The sequence below is a fragment of the Dermacentor albipictus genome, chromosome 4, assembly GCF_038994185.2.
Source record: "Dermacentor albipictus isolate Rhodes 1998 colony chromosome 4, USDA_Dalb.pri_finalv2, whole genome shotgun sequence".
NCBI classification, from domain to species: domain Eukaryota; kingdom Metazoa; phylum Arthropoda; class Arachnida; order Ixodida; family Ixodidae; genus Dermacentor; species Dermacentor albipictus.
In genome coordinates this window covers 53,534,882-53,562,412 of record NC_091824.1, presented here as the reverse complement: position 1 = coordinate 53,562,412, position 27,531 = coordinate 53,534,882, and the positions used below count along the sequence as shown (strand labels likewise).

General features: G+C 44.7%; 1 protein-coding gene across 16 annotated transcripts in view; it reads left to right on the top strand.

Annotated features, from left to right (window-relative positions):
* The window catches only part of LOC135909142 (roundabout homolog 2-like), a 402,696-nt gene that overhangs the window by 96,795 nt on the left and 278,370 nt on the right, over window positions 1-27,531 (top strand). The window contains exon 1 of one of the 16 annotated variants that reach the window (XM_070536956.1): window positions 11,883-11,928. The exons of 13 other annotated variants lie outside the window; for them this stretch is intronic. The gene's annotated coding sequence lies outside the window, so the exon portion shown is untranslated. Of the gene's footprint in view, window positions 1-11,882; window positions 11,929-27,531 lie in introns of those variants that run through there. 2 more of the 16 variants (XM_065440969.2, XM_070536952.1) reach the window with 2 other exon arrangements.

The following is a 27,531-nucleotide window of genomic DNA, read 5'->3' as shown; positions in this document are numbered from 1 at the left end:
AAGGAAGATGAGTAAAACCATACCAATACAAAGACATAAGCACCGAATAATGGCACAGGCTTGCTCAATTAAATCTTAAGTAGAACAGTTTTCTTAAATAACCTCACTACGAACTATCACATGTTTTCATTTGAAAAGCACTGCATCTTATTATAAAGCACAAAAATAACCGGTCACATAAGTAAGAACAAGTCTGAGTGTGTCTTTAACACAAGGATAAAAAGTTGGGCAAGTTGGTACAGTAACCTGATCTTGGATTGCAGCGCGAAGTGACACGGACACAGACTAGAAGCAGACAGGATGAGCGCTAACTCTCAACTAAATTTTTATTGAAAGGAAGAATATATATATATATATATATATATATATATATATATATATATATATATATATATATATATATATATATATATATATATATATATATATATATAAATGTGTGTGTGACTGCAAAAAACCGCAGCACTTGTAAATGAATATTGAATACATAGTAGTAACATGAAGACGACAAACAAAAGCTATCAGCCATCAACTGCGTGGCAAATCTGAGTGCACGCTATTCACTTATCAAGTATACCTGTAGGCATTGCGACCAATGTGCTCCCAAGATGTATGAGGCATTAGTCATTGCATAGTTGTAAGGACATGACAATCCTAGGATGATTATGTTCTTGAGGCTTTTTTCCCCACTTTCCATCTTTTGAAACATGTATACTTTAGTCTTGAAAACAAAAATGCTACAACTGGCGTGTGATAAGTTTTGCATCTTATTTCCTAGCAGCTCACTGAAAAGAGCCACGATGACAAGTTTAAATGCTGTTACCTCATCAGACATTCAAATTTCTTAAACACAAACAAAACCAGATAGGCATTAGAGTGAGCATCACTTAAATACATTACACTGGTTTAAAGTTATTGCACCACTTTGGGCCAGGTAAAAACGTTAGAAACATCAAAAATGTTAAGATTCTACGGCCAACCATGAAAACTAAATAAAAAAAATCATTAAGCTGTCTTAAACGGGTACAGGAGCTTTACAACTGGCCATCTTGGTGATGGACACGCAGATAGATGAGCAGCCATTCCACTGAGACGAGAATGTTGAGGGCTTCGCATGGAAGTCTGTGAGACACTGCAGAGTAGTTCTTGGTCCACATGAAGGAGGTTGCTTGCATACACGTCTGGGCCACCATACTGAATGCAGTGTTACCGGTACCTTTTCCCCCTGCATTGTGGTAAAAAAGCATGGTTAAGTTTATACGATATTTAATATGCAAAAAAGAGGTGAGGCATGCAGACAGGACACGAGAGTAGAGAAGTGAACACGAACGCGACAAACAAAAATTTTTATTAAATTGTTTTATTAGATCAAATTTTTATACTGTGTGTCATTCATTATGACGGTTCATAACCGCAACACATTTATTATATAAGCAGGTAGAATTATCAGCTTGGTCAGTTTGTACAAGCTCGTTTGAGGCAAGAAATCGAGTTTCACAAACACAACCTCAACATTCTTGATTGAAAAAGGAACACCTTAGATGACATGCAGTCCTGTGAGTGGGAATTGCACAGGTCAAGAAAAACAAATTAGAACTCACAGACCGATTCTGAAAAAGGAATAAGCACCTGCTACTGCAAAAAGCGAATTAATTGGTAGGTTTTAGTAGCACAAGGGCATCTTTGGCCAATGAGCGCCAAGTCTATATTGCAAAAGATAAAGTTAGTGCATCTTTATAAAGCAAATATATAAAGATGACTAATGCCTCTCTGCACTAGTTGCTTTGCTCTAGCGTGAAGTCATTTTAATGCATGCACACGTACGTACACATGCTACACCCAAGTGTAACAGCTGCAGAATTAAAATTGGGCAGCAACAAAGTCGCAACCTTTAACCATTGATCACAAGCTGTACTAGTGACTGGAGGTAGTACCAATATCGCCAATGACTAGTTGCACTCTTTCTGCCCGACGTTATGCTGCTCTTGTTGTCAAAGATGAGTTACAGTCGGCATTGAGGGAAAGCTGCCCTCAAGAGCAGCTCTTATTTTTGTGTTATTTCTAACCAGAGACCAATGAAGTAATATATTTTTATAAAGAGAATGACACCAAAAATTGAGTACGTAAAACATTTGGTACATTTTCCGGAATTAACTTGGGGGCTAACAGCTAAAGCGGCAATCCAGACACTAGAACATGTTTTGACATGTTTGCTACCAGTGAATGCTGGAAAATATGTTGGCATTCTGTAGTTTTGTCCAACAATGCAAAAGGGATTCTTAATAACTGAGGAAATAAATTGAAAAGTATCATGAAGTATATTTCGTGAATGTAATGCAGAATCACTCAACTTCTGTTGCTATATAATCTCCACTTGATTAACCTGCACTTTCTGAACTAGTTCAGGAGGTACTGCATTTCACTACTCATTCCACCAGTTCAACGTGGTAGCAACTGCACGTTGTGATTTGTTTTACTTAGTGCAGGCTATGTACATGGCGAGTTCACAGCATTCCCTGCACTCGGCCGAAAGGCAGTGCATGTTTACGCAGCAGGTGTGGTGCCGCTTCTGCACGAGCGAGGCGCAGAAATCAGTTTCATACAATAATTACTAGAGGGAACCCTGACGTTAGTGTCCACAGGAGATCAAACAAGAACGGCTGTACCAGCATGGAAATTATGGGAAGTACATGGATTTGCCTAAACTTCGTCTGTTTGGCTTCAAACGGCTTTGAGACTTTGTATTCTAGTCATTTTCAACAATATACTGTGTAATAAATAAATAAACATTAAAATCGTCCGAAGACAGGATTCAAACACAGGAACTCTAGAGCAGAAGTCTGATATTGAAACCATTAAGCGACGGAGGCATGTAACGACAAGCGAGTGCAACGCCCTGATGAATTTATCGCGGGCATACTAGTGCCTTGAGACGCTTGGTGCCCTTCGATTTGGCTACCTGGACAAGCTCAATCGTTGCAATTAATAGCAATTGTGCGTGTTGGCGCCGTCTTCTGCACTTCGAAGAGTATAGACTGCGCTGAAATTTACGACAATAAGATTTATATAGCGTATAATATACGAAGCCACAAGAACGTCTGAATTCACAAGCACGAATATCAGACAAATCCATGTGCTTCCCATCATTCCCATGGTGGTACGACTGCAGCGTCAGAGTTCCCTCTAGTAATTACTGTAAGATTAATAAAGTTTTTCATCCATCCATCCATCCATCCATTACTGTAAGATACTCTATGGCAGAAATAATCCAAGTGCCTCGCATTTTGTTCTGGAGTAATAAACTAAGTTTTGCTGGTCCCATAAATCTTACTGGTCATTAATTCCAAGTTTTAGTGCAGTCACATGTCTAGTAGGCAATTGTATTTTGCATAAACATTGCAAAGCCAGCTGTGATGAAAGTTCACTCTGGTAAATTGTTTATGATCGAGTAGCATAGACTACTGAAGCAATCTCTGGAAGGCAAGTGAAGTAATTTTCTTATTAGCAGCCTTTAAACAGCATTCGAGCATATGACACATGCACGTCAGATATGCAGATAATATTTCCTTGACTAAGCAAGAAGCGATGCTTCATGTTCCACGAGGCTACTTCTATCAAAACAGTATTGGTGCTCTCTAAAAACAATGCCAATGCAGATGATCCAAATATTTTTCAGGGGCAACAGCTATGCCTGAAATCATGCTAGATTAGTTTTTTTAAACACATGCTCAGACCATGTTAGAAGTGCTTCTTAAAATCCTCCTATTTATCAGACTAGTCATATATCTGTACACAAAGGCTACTAATTAGATCCCATGCTATATCATCTTAACAAAAACTTCACTTAGTAATACACATGCTGTGATAAGATTTGAGACCACATTGAGATGCTGAACAAGGTGAATTCATTATTTTTAAAATGAAGCTCCTGTTCTTCCAAACGAGAAGAACGGATACTGAGGGTCAAATTTTTTCTGAATCACAGCTGGAAGATGCCAGGGAAGGCACGTGGAAACTTATTTGTAATTTTCTATTTAAATGTAGAAATGATAAAAGGAAATGAAAATGATAAAAAAAACAGGCATGGGGGAAGAACGAACCTACAGCCTTTGCATTAGGCATGCGATGCACTAACCACTGTGCCACCGAGGCAGCATTCAACCGTCCACAATGGCCCCTCAGATTGTCGACGCTCGAACACGGCCGTAGTACCACAGTGGTTAGTATATCACATGCGTAATGTGAAGGTTATGGGTCCGTTCCCTACCAAGAGGTGGATATCTTTTAATCCACTTTCACTTACCCAGAATTCATCGTTTCTATACTTCATATAAAGAACTTAAAACATGTTCCTCTATGCTTTCCTTGGCCTCATTATCTGCTGGCTTCTTCCAGTTCTGTTACTTCCAACACTTATACATATTCTAATCTGGTAAGTAAACAGTTCTGTATGATGCTGGAATGCAATATGAAACATTATTGCAGGGCCGTGTTATGTAGAATGCCTTACATTGCCCAGGCAAGGTGTATTTATGTCAATCTGAAAAAAAAACAATTCCCACTCTAGGCAGAAATGCTGTGCACTGCTGTGTGCAACAGGGTTTAACGAAAACAACTTGTTCAGAAATAAAGCCACCAAACAACGAGGAAATATGTAAACTAGATGAAAATTTGTGCAGTTGCATGTTAAAAATTTAGCACAGCAACAGATGTATACATAATGAAGGAAGCGCGAGGATGGTTTATTTTGGACACACGGGTCAATATACTTGAAAGATGCATATGAGCTTACATGTGCATAAATATTGTTTATGTAGCAGCTAAACTACGAACAGGCCTAGAACACACTGATGCAAGGTGTCGAGCATGTAAATCTTATCATGCCCTTAAGTGAAAGAAACATGGCTGTTTCTCATGATTTGCTACATATGGCTGGCTCGCACAACTTAGCCACTTCTATATATGCCTTGTAATTACCAGGTGGTCTATATGACATGTGCAAGCTTTAAATATGTACAAGTGCCACGTAGCTGGACAGCACCAAGGCAATGTCGTTTGCCATCGTTTTGAGGAAGTGAAACCAATTCTTATATTTCTTCTAATTAGTTAATTAGTTAGTAACGATTACTTAACTGCTCAAATATTATATTCAAAGCAAAAGTGTCAGTGCGAAAATTGTAGAGCATCCTGAAAAATTCCCAATCCAGCTTTCTACTGCTCAATAGGTGCAACAAATTTTTCTTTCAAGCTAGAAAGAAGCCAGTGAACACATGCAAGAAGTGCCGTGCAACTAACTGCTCGTGCACCTGAACACCATTTGGCTCCTCCTTTCATGCTTGAAAAAAACTTTTTGAAAAGAATATTTTAGAAATTGATTAATTATTATTGACTATGTTTTAGGCAAAATGCATGAAATAGTGTGACTGCCACCGCCATTTTCGGCGACATGAATTGACTCCATTTTCATGTCCAAATCCAGCTACATATGGTGCGTGTTTTGAGCTGGTTCTGTAATTTAGGCTGGTTTTGACTAATTGAAGCTTCGCACTTTAATAATGGAGTCAGGTTAAAAAGAAATTGGTACATAAACGGCCACTGACAGTACTACATACTCCTTTAACTTAGTGCAAAGTGCTTGTGAGCCAAGAAGTTGGTAGTTCTAAGCAGTATTTCTCATTTTGACCTGGTGTAACTGCCCACTTACTATTATGCCATGCTGCTCAGTCATGCTGGTCCCAGCTTCAATCTAGGCCATGGCAGCTGCCCTCCAATGAGGGTAAAATGCAATACCGCTTATGCACTTAGATTCAGGTGTACATTAAAGAAGCCAGCTTACCAAAACTTTAGGTTTTGGGATGTAAAAGCCCATAATTTAATTTTAAAATCTAAAAGTGCTTTATTAGGAGCAGAGACATCATTTTGAGCTTTTACCGCACTGCCATGGCACCAAGAAGCTCCAAGTAAATAAAAACAATTTCTTAGACAATGTACATATCTTGCAAACATTTACAAACACTTCTCTGCATGCACCTCCGTTGCTGTTATATTTAGATTCGTATGCCAAGGCGGGCTATGATGTTAGAACATGTTTCAAATTTTTTTTACCGCTTTAAAGTTGTTGGTTATTTTGCATCTCACTGTGTGTCGAACGCACATTTCAGTGCATCAATTTCTTCAGAAAGTGCACTCCTCTTTATTTATTTGTGCATGCAAAAAGGGTTCAGAACTGCTTTCTGAAGGTCTGTATAACAAGCAAAAAACAATTCTATGTAGGCTGCACAAAGAGAAAGGATTGGTTTGTAAATATGTTATTTAGTTCTTAAAAAAAGAGGCAGCTGTCAGTATTCTGTTCCAAAGTAAAAATTGCCCCTACCTGGCTCTGCTTCATTTTCCAATGTTGATGGTCCATTCGGGGGCACTCAACAGATAGGCTGCACTTTGGCGATGTCGGGTGTGCTGTCGCCAGGCCCAAGGTCGATCGACATCCTCACCAAAAGTAGAGTCCAAACGCTATAAAAGAAATATCTCATCATTTTGCTATCAGTTCTGTCATCTTGCGTGTTTCACACACGGCCGTCAGTGAAATATTTCGTCACTTGGATACTGAAAGAAATTCAAGGATTTTCTGGCAGCCAAGCTGATGATGATGATGTGTGGTGTTTTATGGCGCAAGGGCCAGGTTTGTCCAAAGAGCGCCATGACAAGTGGTAATGTTGACGATGTATTATGGAAGATGTGACTTGGCTGTAAACTGGCCTAAAAATTGTCGATGTGAAGTGCGTAAAATCTACGTCCTATAACATTATGGCGATGACTAATGACAAATACTAGTAACATTAAAATCCATCGTGGAAGAATGATGCAAAATAGAAAATATATAGGATGGTAAAATTACTTGGAGCACTGCTGCCTCGCGGGAGCCCTTGAAACACAAGGGCCTAGAGGCATGTGCTATACGAAAGAGCTATCACAGCGGCATCCTCTGAAGATAAGGTGGCAGCCAAGCTGAATACACAGTAAATGGAGAACATTAAAGAGCAGATGCAGTTGTCACATTAGATTGATCAAGTACAGCAGAAATGCAAAATAAATCAGTGATACTGTGTCTGTTGGCTTTGAATGCAAGAAACGTAAAAACAGGGCCTTGCAGCCACGCCACTTTGAATTTCCCGCGTTTGCTACACCTCACAAGTTTGGCATCGTCCGGTACTCGGGGATAGTAACCGCTTAAAATCAAGATGAACGAGCGTCAGCATAAATGAACAGGATACTTAACCGGGCAATATAGGCGCATAAAACAACTCACGTAGCGAAGCTACTGTCAATTACCCGATGACGCATCTGGGGGCGGTGCAGTTTGGGCGAACAATTCAAAAAGGAATGCGAGTTTCACTTGTTTCACGCCTACTAAGCTAACACAGAATTTGAGTTTCTTACTAAACTATACTGGATATTTACGCTCCGAATAAAACGCTGGAAATTTTGTTACCTCACATTGCATACGTATGAGTGAGGAAATTGCTTTTATTGTGTTCTACCCAGACGGCACGCAGCAGCTATCTCTCATGCAACAAAAGCATGAAAGTGGTACTCGTGACACCGAAAACAAACATATACAGCGCCAACGTTACGCCCCTTAGAGTTGGAACTAAGCACGATCAAGCCATTTAGTTTTCTAGCTTTCATAACGCCATTTGTGAATGTTTATCATCAGAGTGTTGAACTTGCTTTCGCCTTTGCGCATCTCTCTTGCTATGTCATCATCATCCCTCACCACATCTTTATGTCCCCGTTCCCCCTCCCCCTGTGCAGAGTAGCAGGCTAGAGCACCTTAGCTCAGGCCGACCTCTCTGCCTTCTTTCAATTAAATTATCTCTCTCTCTCTCTCTCTCTCATAATGCCATAAACACGACCAAACATCGAGCGAAAAAACTCTGCTCTCGAAAATTATTACCGCTTCCATTTATATACGTATCGCTGCCACAAGCAAACGTCAATGGGCTAGCTATCCACAAGCCGCAGATTAGACTGACAGCAACATATTACGGTAACGTAAAACAATTTACACGCTGACTTAGCAGCCGCGGTGTGCTCTAAGTGCCAAAGTTCTCGTTTGCCACTCGAAATTCACACCATGATCACAGGCACTGCATCTTTCACATGGAATATTGCACGCTTTGCTCCGGAGCTCAATAGGGGGGCGAAACGCATTTGCACGTACCTGAAATCCGCATGCCGGAAACCCGTCGACGCTTCCGAGAACGGGGCGCACAGCCATACACCCGTACGGCGGCTTGACTTGGACGTGAGGCACTTCTATCAAACATTTCACATGCGACATGTTTCACACCGATTGCGCGAGCACCAGAAAATGACGCAGGCCGCATTGCGACGCCGAGCAGACGTGCAGCCACCGATGAGCTGTGTGCGCGGATTGCAGAGAACAAAACCATGCAAAACGTTTGGCGCGAGAAGATGGCGGCTCTCGTTGCGGAGACGACGCGTACGAAGCAATGACGCGCGAATGAATGTTGCCAACAGTTGGTTCCGCGTTATGCCGGCGGTGGTGGCTTTAGTGGCGCGTGTTGCGGCTGTCTAATTTTTTATTTCTTTTCCCCAAACAGTATAGCTAAGATCAGTTCTTTGTTTGAATTTTTAGTTGTGTCGTTTGGCATTATCTTTGTCTTTTTATGCTATTAAGCGGCCAATTATGGCCTCTCAGGTTCGCGCGCGCCAGCTTCGCGCGCAAATCTCAGAGGCCATAAGACAACTCGTTAGAAAATGCCGTTATTGTCGTTGTTAACGCTTCATCCTTTCTTCAACTGAGATAGAAAGGTAGTGTCCCTTTTCCTGGGGTTGGGAGGGGGCGACCAAGACGGCATCGCTCAGCGGGGGGTGGGGGAGTAGGTTGGTGTTGGTTCTTATCGCGAAATTCGCGAACCCTGCAATTTTTTTTTTTATAACGTAAGCATTTCTATATTTCCCCAACAAGAAAAACCATCCGTCCGTCAGTCCGTACCGCACGATATCTTTCAATATAGAACCCGCAGCAGCGAGTGAATTCACCTTCGTGCTAGCTCTCGCTTCAAGGCTTCAACGCGACCGAAGCGGCGAGAACACTGCGCTCACGAAGCTTTCAGCTTATGCCGCACTATGCGCTTTTCGCAGATCACTTTCAAGATAGGTGTGCGCGCGTCTGTTTTCAAAGCGAAGTAAACGGTGAGAACGCAGCGCGTGAAGTTTTCAGCAGTGGGCACCACACTCTGTCCACAATGCAGTTCGCTTTCAAGATACGGTTCGCGCGGCCGTGCCACAAGCAGCCGCCGCCGGAGAACGGTTGATAATGGTTCGTCGCGGATGAGGAGGGCTAAAGAGCGATAACGGCTCAAAACGAACGGAACGTCACCAGCGCGCCTGGCCCCGCCACCTGCAGTACTTTGCTTGCGCTGCCGACCAGAGCAGCCCGTGTCGCCGCAGCGCTGGCGCTTATACTTGTCGGATCAAGTCTCATAACATTGATAACGACATGGACTGCGTGTAGATGAGGAAGAGTCACAATGCTTACGCACACTTAGACAAATCCGAGAGGAGTTCATGGGTGATTTTTTTTTACCGGAAATGTACAGTCAGAGGTGGGACCTAGAGTTGACAATACCTGTAAGAGGGGTGCCAAGCTTTTTTTCTTTTGTGAGAGTCTTGCCCAGCTCCCAAAGATCTGCTCAAGCTAATACTTTCTGATGGCTGTATGTGTTTTTTTTTATTGTCGCATGCCCTCGAACCGCCACGAATCCTACAGTGTAATGGCATTAATGCAGTATTCACGTCCAAAGGGAAATGCAGCCGTTAATTGGGCTGCCTAAGGTTTGCGGCCCGGCGGCAGCTGCCCTCCCGTCCCCCGTTTCCGTTGACAAGTTAGGCGGGTGGGGGGGGGGGGGGGTCTAGAGCAATCTTACACCCCCCTGCCCACAGTGGCGTAACCAGAAAATTTTTTCGTGTGAGGGGGGGGGGTCCCAATTGACCGTGGAGGGGGAAGGAGCGGGGCCATTGCCATAGCAGCAAAAATTTTACTTTTATTGAGCGTTACATGTGCCCGGTGTGCCCCACTTGGCTACGCCGCTACTAGCGCCCCCCCCCCGCAATCGACGGAAATCGAGCTATCAGAACGTGCATGACACGCATGCATGACATAACATGAAATACATGCCGCGAAGCTAGCATGGATGTCGTCACATCATCATCATCAGCAGCTTATTTTGACATCCATCGCAGGACGAAAGCTTCTCCAGCGATCTCCAATACCCCTGTCTTGTGCTAACTGGTTCCACGTGTTTTCAAGTTTCCCGATTCCATCACGTCCACATTATTCTCTGCCGTCCTCGACTGTGCTTTCCTTCCCTTAGCACCCATTTTGCAACTCCAATAGACCAGCAGTTCTCTCCCTTACGCATTGCAATGTCTGCCCAGCACGACTTCTTCCTCATAATGTCAACCAGTATATCAGCTATTCCCGTTCGCTCTCTAATCCACATCGCTGTCTTCCAGTCTATTATCATAATGCCTAATAATTTTCATTCCATCGTTCGTTGCGCGTTCCTCAACGTCTTCCCAAACTTCTTTGGTAACTTCCAAGTTTCGGCCCCATACGTTAGTAACGGTAGAAAGCAATGGTTAGCAGTAAGCTCCCTGGTCATGATTTAGTAATGCCTGCCGTAAGCTCTCCAACTAATGTTTTATTTTTGTTAATTTCCTTGATCAGAGGCCCCTGCGAGTAATTAAGCTCAATAAACGTATTTCTGCGCAGGTTCTAGAGGCTGACTGCCGACCATGACATTCATTCTCTCGCCACGCTGCGGAACATTACTTTTCTCTTCTGCATACTAACTCTCAGTCAGACTTACACTTTCTTCGACATGTTCCTCAAACGTTTGTTGCAAATAGTCTGCAGTGTTGCTGAGTATGCCAATGTCATCTACGAACCGTAAGTTGGTGAGCTATTTACCGTTAGCCCTCACTCCTAACCATTCCCAATCTAACTGGTTGCACACCTTTAAGTATTCAGTGATAGCATTGTAAATATTTTGCTATTGATCATATGAAGCCTTTTGCAGATATATGGCTATGCAAAGTCTGCGCGTTAGTGTCATCCGTTCAATATCAACATTCGTGGGAAACTTCATTTTTGACCACTGTTCGGAGCCAGTGCGCTGCTGCCTAGGTGCCCCGATCTAATCATTCCAGCTACCTGATTCAAGCGCAGGTAGCGCGCGTTTCATGTACAGCCAATATCAACGCCTTAACTGGCAATGTTCATTCATCATATACTGTAAGCTTGTTCACTTACTCCCTTATAATTAGGGTGTAAAATAGAAAAACTGGGGTGTTCCAAGGGTGTTTTCTTGTTGAACACCCTTTTTCGTTAAAAAAGGGTGTTTCAAGGGTGTTTACAAGGGTGAAAAGATGAATACACCCGCATTACACCCATAAGGGTGTGAAAAGTTTTAGAGTGTAGGTGAATAGTCGAACACTTCTACAACGCTATTTGCTATATTGAAGGATTCGTGCATTTCATGGCACATATTTGTTGCAGCAAGATCATTTAGGTTCCGCTTGTTATTTCATTGAGTAATCCATTGAAGAAAGAAACCGTTAATCAGCACATCTATATGTGGCTTTACTTATAAGCATATTCGCCATGTGCGTATTGTCTCCAGCGGTTCGAATACAAGAACGGACGGTGGCTGTCATCCCGCTTTCCTGCAGCCACCACTGTGGAGAAGGCCTTATTAATAATATTAATAAGGACAACCTTATTGAATAACAAACCTGAGCTGTGTCTATAGGTGCCGCCCCTGTTCCAGGGTCCCAGTGGCTTCTGCGGCTCGCCAGGCCTGATCGGGGGTCGCCAGCTGGCGTCCCAAGTCCAGTTTTGTGAGTTGCGCCTCCCACGACTGGTTAGCGAGAGAGTCCATAATTAGCGGCGAGACGGCGTGTGCCGGGCACCTCGGGCATTCCTATGTGATGTGCTGTAGTGTCGGTGTGTCTTCACACTAAGGAAATTCGTCGTTGTGTCTGGTGGGGAACATCTTGTGCAGCCTGGGCAAGAGAGGGAAGGTGTTCACCTGTAGTCGGCGCCAGTCTCTTCCTTTCAGCCTGTTGAGGTTGGAATGGGGAGGAACCTTTGTTCGTCGGCCGAGACTTTGGATCTCCAGTATCCAAGTCGGGGCGGAATGATCCGCAACTCGACTTGTCATATGTAGAGCCACACGGTCCACCCATTTGTTGCCGTCAACTCTGGCATGTGCAGGGCATCAGGTGATCCCGTGGGCTTGCGTCAGTATTGGTGACAGGATGCGCACGATGTTGACCGGCAGAATTTCCCCATGTATAATCAGCATTCATCCTCTGAGTCCGTCAGTACGTGAGCCGATTGGCCATTTGCTTTGGTGGCTCTTACGGCTGGGGCGATGGCCGCGGCATGCGCCGTTGCGCTCGAGGATGTGTGCAAGGACGCCGCCGCGGCCGTGCGTGCCCTGTTTGTCACGACCGCCACAAAAATGGGGGTCTTTCTTGTGCACGGGTGGAGACTTGCGTCCGCCAAATACGTGTATGGGTGGCCTTGCCTTTGTTACACGGCTATCGCCTTTGCTTATCTTCGTCTTACTTTGTATGTCGGGTGCATGTTGCGTGGAATGCTATTGACATGTAGCCTTATTCGCAGAGCGAGTGGTATCAGTTAAGTCTTGTTCGCGCAGAGTTGAGGCGCCAAGTGGTAATGCAGGCGTCTTAATAGACAACAACCCTGGGGCGTTGCGTTAAAGTGCTCTCCCTAGGCGTTGATCGTGGGAGTGCCGAGCTCTTCAGCTCTTCAGCCCTAGCTCGCGGAGGTGCTCCGTGCAAGTTCTCACTACAAGGCCAAGCGCCGCCTCGCAGGTAATTTGAATCAGTTGGCCCACCTGGTCGGTCTCGGTGCGGCACGTGGCTTGAAAGGGAGGTGTGTAAGTTATGCTACCAGTGACGAAGGCTTACACCTATTGCAAGGCTTCCGCCTCTGTCATTCCCTACTTGCGCACCGTAGTCCTCCATAAAGAAAGCAACAAAATTCCAATAAAGAATGGCGTCAGGTAGGGAGATACGATCTCTTCAATGCTATTCACAGCGTGTTTACAGGAGGTATTCAAAGACCTGGATTGGGAAGAATAGTGGACAAGATTTAATGGAGAATACCTTAGAAACTTGCGATTCGCTGATGATATCGCCTTGATTAGTAACTCAGGGGACCAATTGTAATGAATGCTCACTGACCTGGAGAGGCAGAGCAGAAGAGTGCGTCTAAAAATTAATCTGCAGTAAACTAAAGTAATATTTAACAATCTCGGAAGAGAACAGCAGTTTACAATAGGCAGCGAGACACTGGAAGTCGTAAGAGAATACATCTACTTCGGGCCGGTAGTGACCGCGGATCCGGATCATCAGACCGAAATAATCATAAGAATAAGAATGGGCTGGGGTGCGTTTGGCAGGCATTCTCAGATCATGAACAACAGGTTGCCATTATATCTCAAAAGAAAAGTGTATAGCAGTTGTGTCTTACCAGTACTCACATACGGGGCAGAAACCTGGAGGCTTACGAAAAGGATTCTACTTAAGTTGAGGACGACACAACGAGCTATGGACAGAAGATTGATAGGTGTAACGTTAGGGGTAATAAAAGAGCAGAATGGGTGAGGGAAGAAACTCTAGTTAATTACATCTTAGTTGAAATCAAGAAAAAAAATGGGTATGGGCAGGACATTTAATGAGGAGGGAAGATAACCGATGGTCATTAAGGGTTACGGACTGGATTCCAAAGAACGGGAAGCGTAGCAGGGGGCGGCAGAAGGTTAGGGGGGCGCATGAGATTAAGAAGTTTGCAGGGACGACATGGTCACAATTAGTACATGACCGGGTTAGATCTAGAAGTATGGGAGAGGCCTTTGCCCTGCAGTAGGCGTGACCAGGCTGATGATGATGATGATGATTTGCCGCATGGCATTCCGTTAATAAGCCCGCTGATGTAGCCTACCATGTGTTTGGGTTAGGAGAGCGCGATAAAAACGCTGCCCATTTCATGTAGGTCATGTAGGAAATAAACAAAAGGGAGAGGCCCTGACGTCAGGCTTTTGAAGCCGGAAGTGCAGCCTTGCTAATGGGCCTTTGCGCCTCCAGTAAGCTTGCCGGAGCAGATAGGCACGAGATTTGAACTTGCATGGCTACGAACTGCCATAAGCTCATGTTGCTGAAGCGCATCAGAACAAAGCCTACGAAACTTCTGCATCAGTTTTAGTGAAGCAGACGCGTTCCTGTGTTGTTCCGTGACACGTCGAAGATGACGATGAAGACCGGCGCCGTGATTGGTTAATTTGCTTTAGTGTGTCTGTTGCTGGGTTACATTTACACTCAGAGACCCGAAACGCAACTTTCAAGCTGCCCCCCCCCCCCCCCCCCCCCCCTTCCATGGTCAGCATGTCTCGGGAACAGAATGTGCTGCGAGAAAGACACGGGGCCTAAAAACCATGGGTGCGATCGGAGATGGTAGTTCGGCGCGTTCGTTCGGTTACCGGCGCGCGTGATTGGTCTACTCCGCGCCGACGACGCCAGCCGCGGGGCGCGGCCACGTTTTTGTTGACATCAAAATGACGAACCGCTCTTGTCAATCGTCCTCCCACCGAGCATTTTGTCTGCTAGGCGCCGCGGGAGTTGGGAAAATTGGAGCGATCATCGCTCGTTACGAGACCGGCTTCGTATGGAGCGTCTGGTGGATTGAATTGGATCGAAACGGTGGTTTCGGCACTTGATAAGCACGTTCGAATCCAATCCCTAGTTCAATTCGAGAAAAATGGCGCTTGCGTTGGGAACTTCAGTGTTTGCGCTGGCATTGCTCGAGGAGGAAGGAGAGCGGGTGGCATTGCGAAACGCGTTTGAAGAAATGGCAGAAAGCGAATTCCGGCGTGGCTTTCGTTTCTCGAAACAAATAGTGCGTTGGTTGTAGGGCGAAGTCGACCCCATCATCGGTGCCAGGTGCCAGTGAGCCACGGGAATGTTGTTGCTGCCTTTTGAAAAGTGCGCCACTGCTCCCATCGTTTCTTTTTTCTTTTTTTGTTCTAGCTGTGCGCGATACCACCTAGGGACGACACAGAGAAACTAATAGTTATAAATTGTAGTGTTCACACTTACTACAATTTAAAAACGTGTGAGAAGACAAAATTTAGATAAAGATTTCATTCATTGGAAGACGAGAAACATTTCGTTTTGTAGTATACTGTCTGCAAGAAGACGACAAACGAGGGAAGTAAACTTCTGGGGAGTTCACCCCGCTTGCCGATTGGCTGCTCTCTCCGCCCCGTTCTCAGAAATTTTGCATACTGCCACTTGGTGACGTTGCAGCAACCGAACATAACGCGTATCGAACACAGATCTCCGATCGCGCCCCATGTCTCACTTTTTAAAGGCCGAGAGCAGCAGCGAGAGCTTCAGGGGCGTGGTTGCTACGGCAACGTTGACGTTTGGGGTACCAGTCGCAGTGCTCGTTTGCGAAAAGTGGCACGTGACTTCCGCCACACTTTCTTCAACACACCCGTGCTGGCCGGGGCCTTTCCTAAACTTTCGTTCCTTCATGTTCTACGTGCACCCTTCTAATCTTTCTTGCACTGTTTCCCACACTTGGTCTAACCAACTGGGTGCGACCATGGTTAACCTCTCTGCTTTACCTTTATGTCTCTTGACTAACTGGGCAGTACTTCCCTATCAGAACAGCAGATGATAAAGTGCACTGTGCCCAAAGAGAATGTCTGCAACATGCTGCTCCAGTTTCTAGTGTCTACCGCTTTACGTTATAGACTTTGAGAACGCGGTGTGCTGCCGCTATGTTGTGTATGTGTTCAGTGCCTTCTTCGTAATTTTATTCTTTCTCGGCCCTCTTCCCCAAGGTGGATAGTCAACCTCAATCACCTCTCTCCCTCTCGGTATATCGCTTATTTTCCGTTGTTATTTTTTAAGCTATATATTTATTTCATAGTACCTCATGTTTAAAAAATAATCCGATGTGCCGCTAGGGTTCAACCACATGAAACACGCGTCTGCACAGAACATACCAGAGAAGTGCCTCGCCCTTCCGCTTTTCGACGGCTTCACCTAGAAGCCGTTCAGGCAAGAGCACAAAAAAGGGTCGTTGAGTGGTACGATGCGTTCTGACGTGCTCTAAGCCGTGAAGGGGCGTGTCGTCCTGATTGGCGCAGATTCTGCCCAGTGATGGATAGCCCTGAGGTTTGTGATTAAGCAGCCACCTGACTGACGATCTTGGTGGTGCGAGTGCGTGGTAATCCGACTGGGCGCCAGACACCAGTAACGGAAGTAAGGGCTAGATCAATAGTGGCGTCCGTTATAGCATCAGGGCGAGCCTTCAACGAGTGTACAAACCGTATCATTACTTATTTGGGACATGTTTGCAGAGCTATGTGGGCGAAATGTGCGCGAGCTTCTCGCTCCCACGCATCATACACCTTCGAGAGAACGTGGTGGTTTTCAAGATGTGATTGACGTTTTCGGGTAGTTGTTGAATTCTTTGTTTTTCCGTGCGAATAGGCTTGTTCGAGTGGTCGCAGCAGTGTTTACGGTGCCGCCATCAACGCCAAGTTACTTTCCTGAGTGCGATGGTGCTTTTCCGGGCCTTGCGCTGTATGACGTAAAGTTGATTGTTTCCACTACAACTTCTACAAATGCATAATTTTCATTACTACAGAAGGCGTCAATGTAAAAACACCACAATGACGACCTCCTTCTCTAAAGCGCGCCCAATGAAGCGCATTGCAACCGTAACTGATGAGAAACTATAAAATGCGAATGTGATTAACACAAGTGTCAAGTTAAAATGAACAAGATATTCAAAAGCTTGGAGGCCACGTGATTTCCTGAGTTTGAGGCGCAATACATTTGAAATGGTGAGGGAGCCGAAGCATGGAAAAACGACTTTTTGGACAAGCAGATGCACTCGCTACCACCCGCTTTTCGCCCATCGCTGGATCGCGAGTGCTTACGGTCATTTACTGAACTATCTTCATGTCTCTTTGGTACGTTACAACTACTTTAATTAATCAATAAATAATTCATTCATTCATTCATTACCAAGCGGACAAGGGTAACGACAGGTGATGTTGCTTTCAGTCGCTCATGAATGTTCGTCCACCAGTTAGCCCAGTTCACTGCTTTACCAGTCCGTAGGACTGCTCGCCTATATCTTTGCCAAATATTTTTTTCATGCCCCACCAGCCGAAAGCAACCCCATCCCTCCAGTGCATCGTGCTTGATGCCACAACCACGCTAACGCCGTTTAGCCTAAATGAGCCCATACAAACTTTTACAGCAGTCTTTTTTTCTTTCTCTCTTTTGCGTACAGCCAATGCAGGAATGAGCTCCCTGTCGTTATATAGTGATGAACGATCACCTTCTCTTCAAAGATTTTATTATTATTAACGATACAGACTGATGTATTATGTTTACTGTCATTGTAGTACACACTTTCTCCTACCTTTCACTTTCCTGCACTCTTTCTGCAATCTCTCCTGTTTACTGCTCTTCTTCCCCTTTCTTTAATCTTCAAGGCGGCCTGAGTTAGCTTGGTGTGCTGTAAGTAACCTCAGTTATAACCTATATGGATATAGCGATGTACAGTTAGCATTGTATGACTTCCTTCCCCCGTACCTACCCCGTACCTTCCCCGTCCCATCGTTGGGCTTGGTGGTCGGTGACTGGTATCACCGCGGAACATAGAAAACTTTTCATGGATTCTTCCAACCCCTTCTCAACTGTTCATTTCTCAAAATGGGGGCGCACCGATGCTACGTTCTGGTGTTTACTGAGGAGCACGCATACTTTCCCGAAGTTTCACGTTGTACACAGTGAGAACACTGACAAGAAAACCAGGATGACTTAACCACTCATTGTGTCGAAGTTTCTAGCTGTGTGCGAACATTAGAAACATTCGAATAGCGAAACGAGCAGTGTCCTATTAAATTAGTCTTCGAATCGAATAGTGAATATTCGTAAATTTTAATATACGAATATTTTCGAGTATTTCACCACGTCAACTGCGTCCACTAAAACAAAGCTTGAGCAAAAGTACGATAAATTTTAACCCCGCGTGCATAATAGAGACAAAATACACGAGAGCTTGCGTAGTCGAGCAGGTTACATCACTTAGGTAGCCGTATTTTACAGGCTATACAGCGATCACTTGCACTCTACGAAAAGTTGTGTGCATGCGAAGAAACTACTTCTTGGCTTCTAATACTCCATTTGTGTTTTTTATAAACGTTCTTAACCTACCAAGCAATGGCAGAAACTTGCTAACTTTCGGAATACTAGTGAACGTTGTTTTATATTAGTTCAGATAAGGGTTCTATTCGAAAACTATTCGAAAGCTATTTGATATTCGATTACATTTGCTTCTGGCACTATATGCGTCGTATTCGATTCGGTCTCAAAGATCACTTTTCGCGCAACTCTAGAACTGTCTTACAGACACCATGGGAGGTGGCTATAAAGCCACCAAGATGGCCTGTGGCGATCTGCTATTTGAGGTCCGAACCAAAGCGCAGTACGTCCAGTTGAACAATCTTGTGGCGTTTGGGGATATTCCTATCAATGTTACTGCATACTGTAAGAGCTGTAATTTCAGAGGATGACCTAATGGATTTTAGTGATCACGAACTCATGAAAGGATATAAAGGTGAAAACGTAATCGATTTTCAAAGGATCAAGATGAGACGCGATAACAAGAAACAACCAACGAAGGATGAAATGCTTCCCTTCGGAACTGGTACACTACCAGAAACACTAGAAACAGGACGCATTAAGATCAGAGCAGCAGCATACATTCCAAATCCGCAGCGCTGTTTGAAGTCTAAGAGGTTTGAGCATACATCCCAGAGCAGCGGACAACGGCTTATCTGTGCGAAATGCTGTACCAAAGAGCATGCTACTGACGACTGTGATGCCTAGACTCACTGCGTCAATTGTGATGATGGCCATTGTGCATACTCTAGGTCATGGACAGTCGTGAAGCAAAAAAGAATACAGCTATCAAAGTCAAATAGAACATATATTTCAGAGGAGCACGTTAAGGTATTTCTCGATCATACGATGTTCTCATACAATGTTTTCTCTTCCCTTTGTACGATACAAAGATGGGTATGATAAACAGCAAAGAGCACCCATTAATAAAATGAAAGCACAATACATAAGGCGACAAGCACACATCCAACACAAGGAATCTGCTATTAACCTCCGATGCTGTTGTTCGAACCCTCGTGCTGTAGTGTTATTAGCCCTCAGGAGTCACAAGCTGATCATGCTCACTCTGTTCGCTGATTGTCCTCATTTTGTGGCGCTTACGAGTCCTTTCTTCAGTGTTGCCACCGTGATAGAGAAGGGATTGATTGCGCGTTCCCACCTCGGCAGTAAGGCTGTTTAGGTAGCACATGATGGATGGCCGCTGACATTCAGAGGGGGGAGCCCACGATGCATAGAATCGGCTCTCATCTGAGCGGCTTGTCTGGTGCAATGCCACTAGTGCCCTTTTCCGCCTCACGTCTTTAGTGCCGACCTTACTGGTTTGCCTCGTCCAGCAGAATGCAAGAGCACGCTGTCGTCTCGTCGAAAGCAACATTAGCACTGATCGTCCATGCTTTCCCCTCCCCCTTTTTTAATCTCAATTTCATTAGTTTTTATACGCACTTTTTTCCTCCTCTTCTGTCATGTAGTAGCAGTGCTTCTGAAGCTGCGTTTTCTTCTCTTTTCCCTTCGGCCTAACTTTGGGGTCGAGTACCTCCACTTCTCTTTTTAAACTCATGATGTTGTCGTATAGACACTGTTTGACATATGACATGTTAAGTGACCACGCGTACTAGCTAACTATCAGCAGGAGGAATGCAAAAAATTAGAATAAACGAAATTATAACGTAGCGCGACGACGTGCGGGAAGCCTTGAAACGTTCCTTTCCATAATCTTTGCATATTGGTGCTGCCTTTTTCGATGCCAGCGAACTACAACCTAACCAATGTCCCGCTTTGTGGCGCCTACTACCTGAGCAGATGCCTTATCTTGACAAACCGGACAGAGCATACGCGATTTTATGCACTGACTGATGCCTATTCTTCAGCGAAGGTAGTACTTGCTATATTTGTCGCTTTCTCCGTATACCCTGTCACGCCTCAAAATTGTTGTCCTCTCTGCTGTTGTTTCTGTTACTTGTGCAGGCCTCAATTTTGTGCAAAAAAGGGGCTTATTTACGAGATTTTGGTCTCATTCTCTGATACGCTGACATGTCTGGCATATATCGTCCTGAGTTGTCCGGTTCCTTTGAGCCTTCTGAGGCAATTCTTTGTAATTAATGTCGAATATTTGCTTTCTTTCCACAGGTCATGTAACAATTCATACTTGCCCTGTGTTAGAAGGCAATGAGAAAAATTGAGACCTTTCGACCCCCTTTTTTAGACTTTCGTGAGATTTTGTATTGCCGTCCATCAATAAAAATGTTTCCCGTAGTTGATTCACCAGCAGGATTCAAGTGAAGATTGCTTTAGAAATATTTTGTTTATACCATGCGCAAGCGATCTTCGCGAATAACAAAGAAAATGTCTCAAAATCTTAGTGCAGGGTGGGGATATACTCGTACTTGTATAAAGAAACGATGCAATAAAAGAAAATTATGTAGTTTAGATTTCTTGTTATCTTGGTACATTTGCGAAAGTGAAATCATATTTACCTTGCTGTAAAATGTGGCTCTGTGTAAACTTTACAACAGAAAACGGTGACATCACCGGAATAAAGGCCTACCATCCACAGGGCTCTGAAGTGCTCTCGTTTATATATAGATTTATCGACCCAGATGTAGAACTGGGCTGTGGTCATGTCGGCCACTGCTACTGGCTGCAGACATCTTAGATCGTGGTGTCAGTGTCATGCCTATGGATAGTTCTCCATCAGTTTTGTTTTCGAATTACTCACTGCTCTGAAAAGCTGAGCTGCATTCCGTTGAGCCTCGTCGCCAGTTGATCTTGACATTGTTCATTCTAAGTGCAGACAGATTGAGAGTGCAACTGAAATCGTCTACAGGGTGTCCCGGCTAACTTTAGCCGGCGTTCGCAAATATGCGCATACCACGTAGCTGAACAGAATCAAGGTAATGTTCTTTGCCGTCACTTGGAAGTGCACGATTTTTTTTCATTTCACCTAATTCGATAATTCATCTATATAATGAATAATCTTCTCGAATATTATAACTAAAGGGAAAGTGTCAGTGAGAAAATTGTAGAGCGACATGATAAACTCCTGATACAGCTTTCTGTTCCTCAATACCTCCAACATAGGAGTTTTCCCGAGGGCGCAGAAGCCCTCGAATGCACGCAAAGCTGCCGTGCGACTGGCCGCTCGAGGCACTTTGCTTGTATTCTCGGGCTTCTTTATCGCACCAACTTATGCTCGCTTTGCTACCTGTGTATATGTGACGCCTAGTGCGCTTACTTCAACTTCCGCTAGACAATGAATGAACGCGATACGAATTTTGCGTACATTTTAAAGTATACTGTTTTGTCTGAGCTCGCCCAATTCTGCTATGTACTCTATGACCAAACAGAAAATTAGGGATCGAGGTTCACAGATGACGACAAACTCTTCTACAGACATATTTGAAAATAAAGAAGCGAAAGTTCGTCAGTCTCCCCGTGTTCTTGCATATATGAAGGTTAAGTAGAAAGCATATCCAGGAATGGCTTTCTTTATCAGGTGAAATAGTAAAATAGCGAATTCTAATTGAGAAATCCGACAAAGCGGCCCAATTTTGCATATTATTTGACATCACAGGAGGCGCTTATGTGCCTCTGCTTCGTATCCAATCTTGAAAAGCTGCTCCCTCCAACGCAACATGGCGAAGGAGTGGCCCCACCACATAAAAAGCTGGAAGGGATAATGGCGGTTTTACAGGAATTTCGCCGGCAGTTAAGATAAGGTAAAAGAAGAAAGCAGAAAGGACTGAAGGCCTCATTAGATGTAACTGATGATGACCGCGTCTAAATGCAAATTCTCGAAACTGGTCTTCCTGCCGCTCCATCTGCTTTGATAGGACGAGAGTTCCCTAAACGGCGCTCCCCTGCCTGCCTTACGCAGCCGGTCCTTACTCGTCTAGTCTTGGGCACGCCTCGTGAGGAGCCCTTTGTGCGCTGTCTTGTCCCGCACCCACCACACTGCTCTCGGGGATAATTAACTTCCATGGGGAGGTGAGGGAAAGGGGAAGGAAGGCTTGGACTCGAAGGTGGCGTAAAGGTCAACAACCCCGTCTTGTTTACGAGACGGCGTCTTGCAAGTGGGAACGGTCCGTGACGGGATTCAAAATGGGAGAAATTCACCGTGTAAATCACGTACGATGGCTTTGAACAAGCACATACGTCTTTGCATGTGTGGGCTTGGGCATTTACTTTTGCCTCGAAGAGGCAACGAAGAAAGAAGCAATGCTTCTAAATTACCAGTTTTCATGTTTTCCTTTTGGCGGCAGTGTGAAAAGCAAGCAGCGAAGCAGCCAGTGCAATACGAACGAAATTTTGCAAGTTAACAGATGTTGTCCGGACATACTTATCGTTCCCACTTATGGGGGCTTTTCTCTCCGCTTGCACAGCGTCTTTACAGCTTGCCTACTCCCTTTCTCTCCCTCCACTTTTTTTTTGCTGTCCTGAACGCTCAAGTGACTTCTTTCCCCTCGATGGCTCGCTGCTATTGCTTTCAAGAGGAAACGGTGAGTTGAAGTACTGCAATACGAGAGGCTTCTATTTTTGAGCGTATAGTGCTGAAAATGCATCTTACTTATCTGGCAATACCACGTCTCCCGTTCGTTGAAAGCAAATTTGTGTGCAGAAAACTCCGGCCAGAAGCTAAATGCTTTCCATAAGTTGAGCCTAAGTTGGACTAGCATACCAAGTATTTTGATAAACGCCGGACGAGAAGAAGGCGCTGAGGCACCACGTCACTCCTCTAACAACGTACAGCGAAGCAGCATACAGTATTCGGACACTTTATTTCGTACCGGTACGAATACTCTAGACGTCATGTTCCATTGTAAACAGCTAACAGCAAACCATGCCAACTGGCTGTGCATCAAGTCATACTCAATACAGACATTTCTCATTTTTCTGTTAATAAAATTAAACTGAAAGAACCCATGTTACAAATTATCTGCAACTCCCCTTTTTGCTTTTTGCGTCCTTACGCTTTCCGTCAGACAATACATTGTAGTTCTTTTAGGACGCGCACATGACGAAGATGTGCCGAAAGCTACAAAAGCGACACCTGGCCACCCGCAGCAGCGCGCTTCCGGCCCCCACTATCGTGCTCTCTTTTTCGTTTTGTTTTTCATGTCTGGATTTTTCTATTGTACTTGCGGCAACGCTGGAGCCCCGTTGCAAGCTTTAAAGCAAGCAAACATGCAGCACGTTTACAACGTGCACAGAGTCTGCAAACAGGTCTACACAGATGGTTCGCTGAAGCTCAACAACTCTGCGGCTGCAAGCACATTCCCGTCCCAAGCTCAAGTAATCAAGTCTAAAAGACCATGTGAGACAACATCGACGGCTTTAGATTGTGGTGCACTCGATTTCGATAGGCAACGGCCATCTCAGCAATCGACACGTTTCTGCGATTCGAAGGCAACCCTCCAAAGCATACAACACGCAATGCGCCACGCGCCCAATGAAAGGCTGGTCACAGAAATACGACACGGCTATTATCGCTTCCGTAACAAGGAACGTGACATTATTTTTCAAAAGCTTCCGGGACGCTCCAATAACAATGCAAGTTACCTCACCTGTGAAGACGGCCAATATGCGCATGAAAGCGGGCGATGTGCTTTGATTCCGTCAATGTACTTTGCTGAACGTACAGTGACGGACAAATTGGACAATAATCTACTATCAAAACAAAAAGTTACAGGAAGTGCTTCCAATGAAAATTTCGCAGAAGACTTTATTCGCGCTACTCAACTCTACTGCGGCCGTTCATGATAGACTTTAAGAACGCCGCACTTTTCCGCTCTATAATGTACGTGTTTCTTTGTGTTCGTCTCTCCTTCACTCCTTCAGCTCTTTCTTTTGTGATGCCCCTTGCTCCTCCCTGTTCAAGGTAGTCAACCGGAATTAACTTTGGCTTACCTCCCTGCATTTCTATGAGTCCTATCTCTCACTCTCTGGCTGCTCTCAACTTTCGTACCCTCTTTCCCTCCCCCAGTATAGGGTAGCCTAGCGGAGATACCCTCTTGCTAGCCTCCCAGATTTTTTTTTGTCGCTCTTCCTAGCAGCTTTTGTGCTTGATTAAACGTGCGATGATGCAGGATGCCGGAGCAGGTGGCGTGTTGTATGTCCAGATGGCCAGCCTTTTTTTTTTCCTCGGTGAAACTCTCGCCTTTTCTACTTTTCCTGACCGCCTTGTATTAAAGGCGATACGTTGTGACCGTTGGTACCGGCTGCCCAAAATAGGGTGCATGTTCGCTGGTACAGGGTGTTGGGCAAGTTATACTTATATCCTCACATTGTTTTTGTGTGTATGCGTGTGTTTTGCAGTGTCGAGTTTCTTTTCTCTTGTACGTGCTGGCTGATCTGCAGCTGCAGCATTGCCCCTCAAGCTGCCGTTCCTCTTTCTCTCGCTTTATTGCTTTAGCTGCTCTACACTGTGCCTTTACTGTGGGCCTGACAATTTTTGTTTTGGAGAACATTACGCCCACTTTTCCCCTTTTCTTCGGCCCACGGCATCACTTGCTGTTGCGCCCTGGCCAGCCGTTTTGCTGACACGAGCACTTGTGGTGGGGATATGAGGCCTCTGACCGCTCGTTCATCGCCTCCATGACATTGGACGCGGCCCGAAATCGGGTTTGCGTTTTATGAATGTTATTGAAGTTTTTTTTTTCCCCGCCTGCCTTTCTCTCACCCATGTGCGCTGCCCTTTCTTCTGTGCGCCATATTGCTTCTTGAGTCAGTCTAGCCAACGTGGCAATAACTTCACTAACATTCCCTGTATTTAGCACAAACCGAGGCAGAGCAAATGAGGCTTGCTTTGTTTTAATGCCAAGCTTTTACTTACTTCTACTATTTCGCTATTAGGCTTTCTCTGGGATCGGCTCAGTGTTAATTACGCTATCTCCGATATCGGCCCTGCTTCGAATACATCTTAACTGGATTCGGCGCACTTGTCCGATCCCCCGGCGCATGGGGGATCGGACAAGTTTTCATCAAGCCCCTCAGAGGTGAGCCGCTATTATTATTATTGTTTTATTCACTTTCTCCGTCTCTTGAATTCACTCACTTTATTTGACAATAATACCACATTTTTGAGGGGGTGGGGTTAACAAAAAAAGCTTCGCTTTATAATAGTTTAGTTTTCTCGTGAAAGGCCTTTGTAGAACACAATGTACTGAGTAAGATGTCGCTCGTTTGAATTCCTGACTCGGCGGCCGCATTGAAAGGGTGAAGGAAGGCATCAATGACGCGCGTACCGTCCATTGGACGCTCGTCAAGGAACGCCACGTGATGAAAATAACCTGGAAGCATCCAATACGGCATCCATCATAGTTCGATTTTACATCTGGCAAGTATTGCTTCACGTGTGCTTCAAGTAGGTCTGAGGATATTTGGCTGGGCTATCTGTGCTGCTCTCTATATCATAAGGGAATTGCCGCATGCTGAAGCATGCGTCTCAGCCAAGAGTAGCGTCATGCCTCGGTAAATTCGTATCATAACTTTGTTTTGACTGAATACATAATTCATTCAACTTTTTGTAATTGAGTGTTAAACAGCTTGGCAGTGCCAAAAAATATGCGCGTCGTTCAGTGCAAGAAAACATCTGAAGAAGACAGTGTCAGCGTTCAAACTCTTTCTCATAGGGGCCCTGAAAGCTACAAATAAGGATCGTACTTCATAGGACACAAATTAGCTTGTGTATCATAAGCAATAAACATTTCATGACTTCTAGTTTAACTTACTCTAAGAGAGAACTTGCAGGTTACTAAACTTGAGCATTGGGAATTGGTTGTAGAAACGTCATCATTAAGAGAAACAGCAAGATGAGAACTATCGCTTCACTGGGCTAGAATTCATAAATTGCAATATGTGCCATGAAGGAGTGAAGAAGTTACATAGTGAAGTTTTGTTAATTTCTTAAAGCTTCGTTTATTCATCGTGCTAGTAATGTCCACCTCTTCGAATAATCCAGGCGAAGGACAGGAATTATGCTACCCGCAACAGGCCATATCTAAACATTCAGCAAAACCGAAAAATAATCACACTATATAGCAGAAATGTTGGCGAACGAAATAATGGCATTGACAATAGTCAATAGAGAAAACGAGCATATAAGGTGTCAGCTAGAGGAACATCTAACCACCCAGAAACAAGAAAGTTTGAATCAGTTCGAAAAAAGATGAATTATTGCAAGCCGCTATAAGATATATCATACTGCGTGGAATGGAGGCGCGAGAGCACGTGCGTGCGCCATTTTCCTTTACGCCAAAGACGCAGGACTAAATTGGCCAAATTTACACTTCACATAACTTCACATAAACTCTAAAGTGTGTGCGGGATCTGCAGTACTTTACGATGAGCCATCCTTTGCTGTGCGCACACCAGCCATCGCCATTCACCTCTCGACAAGCATCAATCTCCACCTTCGTCCTGATGACATCGCAGGGTAGATGTCCTGCAACGCCCATCCGCCTGAATTTGTCTTAAAAGCGACGCTTTTCTGTGGGAACTCCGCCGGCTGTCATGACCATGGGTGGTGCAACCTGACCATCCTCGTGGCCTAATCATAGCGGAGTACGCGCGCCGCGCGCGCCACTTGGTTCATTGCACCGCCACCAGCTGGCACTCGTCTATGCGCATCCGCGTAGGTGCGAAAACAGTGAACAGACAGTGTTAATACGGAGTCAGGAAATAGTTCAAGTAAAAGAAAACAAATGCCTTCATGTATGGATCAATGAAGGCGGTAGATATCTGGAGACACAGAAAAAAAAACAATAATTTCAACGTGAAAGAGAAATGCAGCCATAATAGAACATAGAGCGCTATGCGGCAACAATGGGTACAAGGTGCTCCCAAGTATGTGTAAAAGGTCTAATGGTTCCCGGACTTACATTTGGAAATGCGGTTGTCTGCTTGAAGTCAGAGGTTCCCTCAGGACTCGACGGCAACCAAAGGTCAGTCGAACGCCTTGGACTGGGCGCTCACGGGAAGACTACTAATGAAACTGTGCAGGGCGATATGGTGATATAGTGAGAGAAACACCGAGTAAAATATATTTTGAAGAACGACAGAGGAATGTGGAAGAATGTTAAAGGGTTTCGAGAGTGCTGATATTTATAGAGCAGGAACATTCACTCACAGTCGAGGAAAAGAACAACGAAGCTTACCAGAAGGTATGCGACCGATACGGTCAGCAACATGGCAACAAAGAACGTCCAA